Source organism: Mesoplodon bidens (assembly GCF_964165515.1).
Source record: "Mesoplodon bidens genome assembly, chromosome: 5".
In the NCBI taxonomy this organism is placed as follows: Eukaryota; Metazoa; Chordata; class Mammalia; order Artiodactyla; family Ziphiidae; genus Mesoplodon; species Mesoplodon bidens.
The window spans coordinates 50,739,210-50,748,826 of NC_138161.1; the positions used below are offsets into that span (position 1 = coordinate 50,739,210).

At 38.0% G+C, this 9,617-nt stretch overlaps 1 pseudogene across 1 annotated transcript; it reads right to left on the reverse strand.

The window, feature by feature from the left end:
* Positions 1-4,004: 4,004 nt before the first annotated feature.
* LOC308618017 (N-alpha-acetyltransferase 38, NatC auxiliary subunit-like) lies at positions 4,005-4,619 on the reverse strand (annotated as a pseudogene). The gene has a single exon. The product of its transcript is annotated as an N-alpha-acetyltransferase 38, NatC auxiliary subunit-like (transcript).
* Between the last annotated feature and the right edge of the window lie 4,998 nt (positions 4,620-9,617).

Here is a 9,617-nt window from a genome sequence, read left to right on the forward strand (position 1 = left end):
TATGATATGACATAAATTTGTACCATTATCTTTATATATTAATTTATAATGCTAGAGTGTATAATTATAAAAATTATTATTGTCATTTATAACTTCTAAATATGTATTTTAGGCAAAATAAAGTACTTTTCTACTCTATAATTTTTAATACCTTCAAGTTTCAGGTTTACACCCTTTTTGACATTAGGACTTGGAATATCATAGTTTATGATATGTACAGTGATGTTTATTGCATATTTGCTCTTTTCTCTAGCTTGAAAAGGATATAATTGTTATTGCCAATTTAGCATGATAAACAACTAAGAAATTCAGAATGAGAAAAATGCTAAAAATAATAATTATATTGTCAAAGCATATGTAAACATTAATAAAATTTATAATGATTTGGGTGCTTAGACTTGATTTTAGATTTTTCTAATAGTAGTGGGAGACCAGACTGCTTTAAGAGTGTATGTGTCATATATACAAAGAAATGGAGGTAGGGAGTCTATCCTCTTTTTTTTTTTTTAACTTCAATTTTGTGCATGTGTGTGAAAAAAAGGAAGATATATTTAGAAAGGAAAAGAGAGAAGAGTGGGTCTAAGTTACTTTCAGTTTAGTTGATTATTTAAAAATTTGGAAAACTGTAAATAAGACCCATAATATTCTCAAAGATAAGAAAGAAGGCAGGGAAAACCAACCAGAGATTTGGTTCTGTCATAATTATGATGTGAAATTAAAATTCCATTTCTTCTGGGAAGTTTTCCCTGGTCCTCAGCTGGAAGTCATTTCTTCCACTTCTGACTTTCCAGTGCATCTCCTAAAGCACTTAAGACCTTGTCTGGTAGTGATTTATGGACACTCTCCAGGGTCTTCTGATACTATAAGATTATAAACTAATTGAGTAGAGGACTTATATCTGATTCTGCTTCAAGGTGGAAGGCAGTGGCTTCTAATGGAAGAGCATGGCATTTAGAGTCGGCAAGAATCCAATTTCAAGCCAAGCTCTTCTACTTCCTGTCTGACTACACATTAATTTTTCTGTGCTTTGATTTCCTCATATATAAAATGATGATAATAATACTTAGTTTATAGCATTTGGGAAAGATTTTATAAAATAATTCCTGCCATGCTCCTGTTCTTGCATATATTCAATAAATGTTAGCTCTCTTTGATGTCTCTGATAAGCATTCCTTTCTTCCATGTAGGAGGCATTCCTATAAACAAGGAATGAATCAGGCATTTTGCAACTAGATCTCTCACTATTGGAAAGGCAATGTAACCATTATGTTTGACAAGTATGGCTTGTTGGATGTGATCATTAAGCACTTTTATTCCCCCCCATGCTCCCACACTGTTATTTTAATTTGTTCAATGGGGCCAGTATTTCCCCTTTTCTTGGGTAAAATTTTGGGGAAGCCCCATGACTTTTCTGATTACTTTCAGATAGTCAAGTTCTCTGGTGAGTAATATATAGGTCTCATTTCATGTGATAATTAAAACTTCAAACTTCATTTGAGTTCCAGCTCCTCTTTTCAGCTCACTTCTGTTGCCTGTTAGCCATGGCCTGATGGGTCGGTGGAGGAGGAGCTGATTGGCCTCTTCCACTGACTTATGCTTCTAACTCGAAAGAGGCAAGAAAGTTATTATTTGGCTAATACTGTCACAAATTGGTACCAGAGTCTCAGATTATTGCTGTTATTTTGTTATATTTATTTTCTAAGATGGAATTTTAACTCTTAGAACAGTTTTAATGGATACTTCAGGGACCATTCCAATCTAGGCCCTCCCCATTGCTGGAGATTTTCTAACTGCATTCCCTCTGATGTGAATGAGATACTTTCTCTGACTGAATATGAGGTTCCCATTGGCTTTGGGTTATTGATGGGCCTTTCACACTTGCATTCAAATAATATATCTTGAGCCACTACTATGTGTCAGATATTCTTCTAAGTAGATCAATTAGTGAACGAAGATTTCTACCTTGGGAGCATGTATTTTAAAGGAGAAGACAGAAAAACAATAGACATAATAAGTAAATAGCACAGCATGTTAGAATGTGACATATACTATGGAAACAAGAGCAGGTCAAAGGGGATCAGTAGTGCTTGGGTGGGGCTAAATTGTAATTTTAGATAAGGTGATCACTTCAAGTCTTATTGACAAAGTTGATTGCAACTCTTCCCTTTCACGTATGCTCACCCCTTTGCAATGTGACTTTGCTGCTTCAGGAGTAGTGTCTCTCTCCATCTTTTGAGTAGAGGCTTGGCCATGTGATTTGCTTTGGCTAACAGGCATTAACAATTGTGAAAAAGGCAAAGGCTTGAAAATGCTTGTGCATTGGGATTTGCCCTCTCTTTCTACTGGGGAACCCCTTATCACCAAGTGAGGAAGCCTAGTTTTGCCTGCTGGAGGATGAGAGCCCAAGGGGAGATAGAGCTCTCAGCTTTCCAAACCATTTTAGCTAAGGTCCCAACTGAGGCTGAAGACCATCCATCTGAGGTCATTCTAGATCCAGCTCCAGCTGAGCTGGCATAGACAAGAAGATTATAGTAGCCAACCCACATAATCATGATCATTAACAAACTGCAATAGCTTTAAACTACTGAAATTTGTGGTTGGAAATACCTTACTGATACAATGATGTTTCAACAAAAATGAAGGGCATCCTTCAAGGTGGAGGTGGGTTAGCTTTCTCTGAGTACCTAGATTTGTGGATGGGGTTGGCTACTTGAATAATTTCCAGGTTCTGTTAAGAAGAAGGAAGGTGTGAATTATGTTTGGTTGGTAAGAGTGCCCACTGCTGTAGATCCTAAACAGCTACAGGAGAGGAGAATTAAACTCAGTCTGCGTGGTGGAGAGGGATAAGGAAATGAATCTATGTGGGGGTAACACTTAAAATGCAGGTTGGAATTCTAAGTAACAGGTGGCCAAGACAGCTGGGAAGAAAAGGGCAATGAGTCCTTACAACAGAAGTGGACAGCTTGGGCAAGGCACAGTGATCTGTGGATCATGGACTTGGGGGAAATGCAAGTAAGTTGTCTTGTCTGAAGTAGAATTGTGCCCAGATATTTACAGCATTATCTGAAGGAATTCATTAGCTTCATCTCTGGTACAAAGAAATATCCAGGAACAGGAATATTGAACTTCAAGTATGATAGCACTTCCAAGAGATTTCCTGGGAAATTAGTTGCCCAGGGAAGGTCTAGGCAAAGGCACTTGTGTGTATCAGCTTACAAGGAATATCTGATATGGTATTCCCATGCAGATCTAGAACAATTTCCATTGAACCATTTCTTTAACAAGGAATATAATGGTGAAAAACTTAAGAACTCTGGGCCCAGACTGAAAGATTTTGAATCCCAATCCTGCTACTTCTTAGCTGCTTGACTTTGGTCAGTTTATGTAAACTTTCTGGTCCTCAGTTTCTTTTTCTGTGAAATGGGCATAACACACTTCCTTTCTGTTCCCTATTGGCATCCACTGCCTTATTTCCAGAGTCTAAAGTGTAATATTTCATGACCTGCTAGTGCCTAGCTGCTTGACTTGGATGCATATACTCCTTTTTACCTTTCTTATATGTAGGATGTCAGCATTCATGGGATTGCACATCTGTTCTTGCTCTGCATAATCATACAGAGAGATTTCCTTCCCTTCAACCTCAGGATTACATTTAAAAATTGAATTGATAGCTACTGCTCTGAAAACCATTTCCCTCATCTGTTCCTGCCTTCCAGGTTTAGAGAATTTAAATATGCATTTAACCTATTTTTAATTGGTTGAATTGTATTCTCTAAAAAGATATGCTCAAATCCTAATCCCTGGTACCTGCAGATGTGCCCTTACTTGGAAATAGGGTCTTTGCAGATGTAGTCAAGTTAAGATGAGGCCATCCTAGATTAGGGCGGGCCCGAAATGCAACGACCAGTGTTCTTAAAAGAGAGGGAGATTTGGAGACATACAGACACGCTCAGAAGAAAGAAGGCCATGTGATGACAGAGGCAGAGATTGGAGTGATGCAAGGATTTCTATGTCACTCTGCTGTGGTTGTTGCAAAAGCTATTATCAATATTCCCATCAGGAAGAAATGGATCTATGCAAGAAATTCAGTGTTTAAATACAGAAATGAAGAACGTCGGCAAGGAATAACTTTTTCCCCTTTATATCTTACAGCTAAAACATAGCCTTTCTGCTGCCAACATTGATATTTATCATTATCTTTTTCTTTTTTTTTTGGTTACAGATTTAATGAAGTCTGAAAGGCATGCGCGATCGTGTTCAGAGATAGGGAGGCCCCGCCAGGCTCTCTCTCTGCACCTCGATAGAAACGATGTGGATGTGGTGTCCAGGTACCAGGCCCAGCACACGGGGTTCCCCGGCAGAGAAGGAATCCGACGGCTCGAGGAACTCCTGCGCCGAGCCCAGGATAACATTGCAGTCGCGGTTGGTGCAGTGTCCGCCCATCTGTCATGCGAATGCGCATAGTTTTGTTGAGCAGCGCCTCCAGCTGCTGCCTAGCACGCGTAGCCGGCTTAGTCCTCGTGCTCCCCATCTGAGTCCTTTGCGCTGGAGCTGCTTTGACACCGGCTGCAACAGCCATTCTCCTCTCGTTGCAGCATGGTTGGTCCAGCTGCAGCCATTTGTTCCCGGGCCTCCTCCAGGCCCTTCAGCTTCCTAAGAACCTTCCGGGTTCGGTGGTCTGAGATCTCGCGAGCGTATCATTATCTTTTTCTTAAATTTAAAAACAATTCTATTAATGTTCCTTTCACTGTATCAGATTAGTTGTGTTGGATGAGAATAATAATGATAGATCGTCATAAGATGCCTTTATCAAGTTTTGTTTTGTTTTCAGCAGACTTAATGAAGCAAATCAAGATTTACCAGTCCCCTGGATACTTCTTTACTCTTTAGCAAAGGGATTTGAATTAACAGTTACTGATGAAGAATGACAGAGCATTTTGGTTAGTGCACATAAAATTGTTGTTTGTTCAGGTTATAACAAATACAGTTTAAATTTAATTTCAAGTTTCTTCTTTCTTTTCTCTTTGAACTTCTGCTTTGAAATTCTTCTCATGGCCAAAATGCTTTCCCAAATTGCATAGACACGCCATTGCTTCTGAGACCGAATTAGCCTCCGAGGTGGGCTCACACAGCCAGCACCACCCAGGCCTGCAGGCCAGTGCTAGTTTGTAGCAGTGTCCAGGGAGATATCAGCTTCCTAACTGATTTTCCCCTCTTCCCAGCCTAATTATTTGGAGACCTTCAAGCTTTCCAGAAATATCTGCAATTAGTCAGATGGTGTCTAGGGCTTTGTTTAAAATTACAATAGAAAATTTATCAAGACCATTTGGTCTAATCTCTCTCATCATCTTCCCTATAGATTTTTCCTCTTCTCTCTGGAGAGTTAGAAATGAGCTGTCATGATTATTATATAATTACAGAGAATAATAACAATAATAATGCTTGAAATTATTATTACACCATGAATAAGAATGATATGTAAAGATAACTCCTTGTCAGATTTAGAAAGATTTTCTTCCAGAAGCTCAAACAATGAATAGTTATTATCTTTACAACCTCTTTTTGCTGATCGTGGTTGGAGCCCTGGTTTTGTAAACCAGGGGTCATGAGTTCATACTTCACTAGAATGTCAACCTACATCTAGTACCTAAACAAAATGACTTGTACAAAACAGTAGTTCAATAAATATTGTGCATGAGTTAATAGGTAAATTAATAATAGGGAAAATTGGGGGGTAAAGATAGATTATATTTCACTATAAGTAATATCCTTTTTAAATTGTTTTTGGGCAGCTTATGTGTATGTAGCAAATATCTGGTTAGGCAAAGTTTAAAAAGAGAAGACAGTTAGAATGTAAAACTATACTTTGAGTTTGATTTCTAGTTCTGGTATTTTTCTGTGTCCTTGAATAAGCCACACCTCTTGGAGTTTCAGTCTTCACATTGGAGTTTACGCACACACACGCACACACACACACACAGCATTAAAGGTTTTCTTTAATCCAACTTTAAATATAAACTTGAAAGCCTCTAGTCTCCTATCCTTAGTCTTATTTCCATTCCCGTCTCCCCAGAATCAGCCACTTCATACATTTATTATGAATTCTTCCAGTCACATACAGGAATGTACACATATGTGCATGAAAAAATATAATATTGTGTGCCTACAACTTTTAAAAACTTGCACAGATGCTATCAAACTGTATATAGTATCCTGAAACTTGCTTTCCCCCTCCTCACTATAGTTTTCAAGATCTGTTCTTTTTCTTTTTAATATTTATTTATTTATTTTTATATTTGGCTACGTTGGGTCTTAGTTGTGGCATGTGGGATCTTTTTAGTTGCGGCGCAGGACTTCTCTCTAGTTGTGATGCATGGGCTCAGTAGCTGTGGTGTGTGGGCTTAGCTGCCCCACAGCATGTGGGATCTTATTTCCCTGACTAGGGATCGAACCACATCCTCTGCATTGGAAGGCAGATTCTTAACCACTGGACCACCGGGGAAGTCCCTTCAAGATCTGTTCTTGATAATATATACTATCTTAGAGCATATATTATTTGATTCTCCAATGCATGACAAACAGCATACCTTAGCGCTTCAGAGAAAGCATAGACTCTGGAGCCACACCATCTGGGTTTGTAACCTAGCTCTACCATTTATTGCTGTGGCATCTTTGGGAAGTTACTTAACCTCTCTTAACTGCCTCAGTTTTCTCACCTACAAAATAGGGATTATAATAGTACCTAGATCATGGAGTTGCTATGTGAATCAAATAATTTACCAATCCTTCAGTATAGTGCCAGCACATAGGAGGATCAATATATGTGCTTTCTAAATGAAAGAAAACAACTGATGAATGTTTTGTTTTCCATTTTTACTATTATTAACAACGTTCCAAAGAATGTTTCATGTATATGTTCTGGTTCTTTTGTGGGAGTGTTTCCTCAATAGTGTATTAGATATGGAATTGTTAGCTTATAGGGTTTATATGTTTCCAATCTTATTAGATTATCTTGAATTGCTCTCCATAGTGATTGTACTAATTTATGTTCCTACCACTGTTTAAGAATTTCCATTTTTTCTTTATCCTTGCCCAACTGAGTATTATCAAACCTCTCAAATTTTGCCAATCTGATTCATGTGAAATGGATTTTATTTTTGTTATTATTTATTTCCTTGATGGTAGGTAAGGATAAACATCTTTTCAAATGTCTTTTGGACATTCTGAGTTCTCCTTTTGTGGATTGTGAATTCTGCTTTGCTAGGCATAGGAATCTAAGTTTATTGTTTCCCTATAGGAAACATGCACTATTCCCAAATAACTTCGTGAATCAATCCCATTGATGCGTAATGACACCTCAATTATATAACAAATTTCCATAAGTGCACCCATATTTGTTCTGGCTCACCATTCTGTTTCCTTTACTAATTCTCTCATCAATATCACCTTCAAATTACAATAGCTTTAGAAAGATCTTGATGTCTGGTGGGACATTTTGCCTCTTTCATTTTCAGATCTGCCTTAGCAATACAGTGTCTGTGACTCTTCCATGTAGATTTGAAGATCGGTTTATATAGGTCCATAGGATACCTTGTTGGGAAGTTGTCTGAAGTACCATTTAACACTTGATTAATTTGGGGGAAGTATAAATTTTTATGATATTTGTGAGTCCCTCTGAATTACTCTCCATTTATTTAGTTATTTCTTTATGTCCTCAAAGAGCATTTTGTAAGTTTCTCCTGAGGAATAAATCAGAGTGCATGTGAACACACAAAATGAAAAAAGGAATGTATATTTAAGTATTGTAATTTTAAAGGAACTGTGTATAATGAAAATACACAGGAAAATCCTCAATATATGATTTTGTTCAAATACATTTCCCTTTGTCTTCAGTGAAACTTTTATCAACTCTTTGCCTAAACAGTAATAATATCGAATCTTATTTTTTTCCTGTTTTATTTTTCCAGCCCATATCATAATAGAAAACTTATGAATAGTGAATTATACAGAAGTGAGCATTCAGTAAAGAAAAAAGTAGGATATGTAAGCACCTTGAAAAATCATATCCCTCCAAACCAGGACTCAATCATGAAGTTTTTGAGAGGGATAATTTAAACAAAATGATTGAACAAATGCCCACTCTACATATTTACTTTATTTTCTCTAACTCTACTTTTATGTTCATTGGTCTTTCCTTCTCATATCTTATGGACTTTTTCATTTGTGAAAAATTATGTTTGAAATTTTGGAAGACGGGAAAGAATTCAAAAGCACAGTCCTTACCTAAATTGGAAGCTATCACTGTTAGTTAAATGGCATAAAGACAATGAAAAAGAACATCTCTTTTAATGACTAATATTGTAGGTTTCAGAAAATCTTATGGATTTTTTTTTTTTCTGGTTTCACCTGTCACTTCCCATCATTGCAAGTTCTATTCCCTCCTTCAGGATTGACTCTCTTTTAGGGACTGAATGCTTGTGTTCCCTCCAAATTTATATGTTGAAGCCCTAATCATTGCTCTCCCCTGACCTGCCGCCCTCCACCCCACACACTATGTGATGGCATTAGGAAGTGCAGCCTCTGGGAGGTAATTATGTTTAGATGAAGTCATGAAGGTGGGGTCTTCATGATGGAATTAGTGCCCTTATAAGAAGAGACCAGAATTCTCCCCCACCCCTAACCTCCTCCCCCACCAAGTGAGGGCACAGCAAGAAATCAGCCATCTGCAAGCCAGGCAGAGGACCCTCCCTAGAACCTTGCCATGCTGGCATCCTGACCTCGAACTTCCAAGGATCCAAAACTGTGAGAAATCAGTGTCTGCTGTTTAAGCCACTCAGTCTTTGGTATTTTGTTATAGCAGCCTGAGCTAAGACATTCTCCCATCTTTTGGTATCAAACCAACCTTCAGTGCCTAATTCAAGCATCATCTTTCTTTATGTGTATGTGTAAGTGTGTGTCTACAAATTGGGCAGACTCTATTTTTATTTATTTATTTTTATTATTATTATTATTTTTTTTGCGGTATGCGGGCCTCTCACTGTTGTGGCCTCTCCTGTTGCGGAGCACAGGCTCCGGACACGCAGGCTCAGCGGCCATGGCTCACGCGCCCAGCCGCTCTGCGGCATGTGAGATCTTCCCAAACCAGGGCACGAACCCGTGTCCCCTGCATTGGCAGGCGCACTCTCAACCACTGCGCCACCAGGGAGGCCCAAGGCAGACTCTATTTTTAAACACAAGTTACACAAGAATGAATTTTCCCTGTAAAAGTTGTGAGAAATATAAAAAGTAAAATATGGCACCAACCCTTTCTGCCCTCACAGATTCCTCATACCAGGAGTAAACACTATCATTTTAACAGCATGAAGTATTAACTTTTAGTATTTTTTCTATGAAAATGCCATCTCCAGTCCTTTCTGTTACTGTTACTTTCTCCTGCTATTTGCACATAGCCCTTTGTTACATTTTGTTTAATATTCAGAAGTGGCTTTACAATAAATTAAGGAAGCTTAATCTTCAGGAACACTTACTTGCACAGTATCCTTCCAAAACTCTAGAAGTTTTATATGTATGTATAGTTTTATATATTTACAATTTGGGGGAGTTTGGTTTTTTTCAGT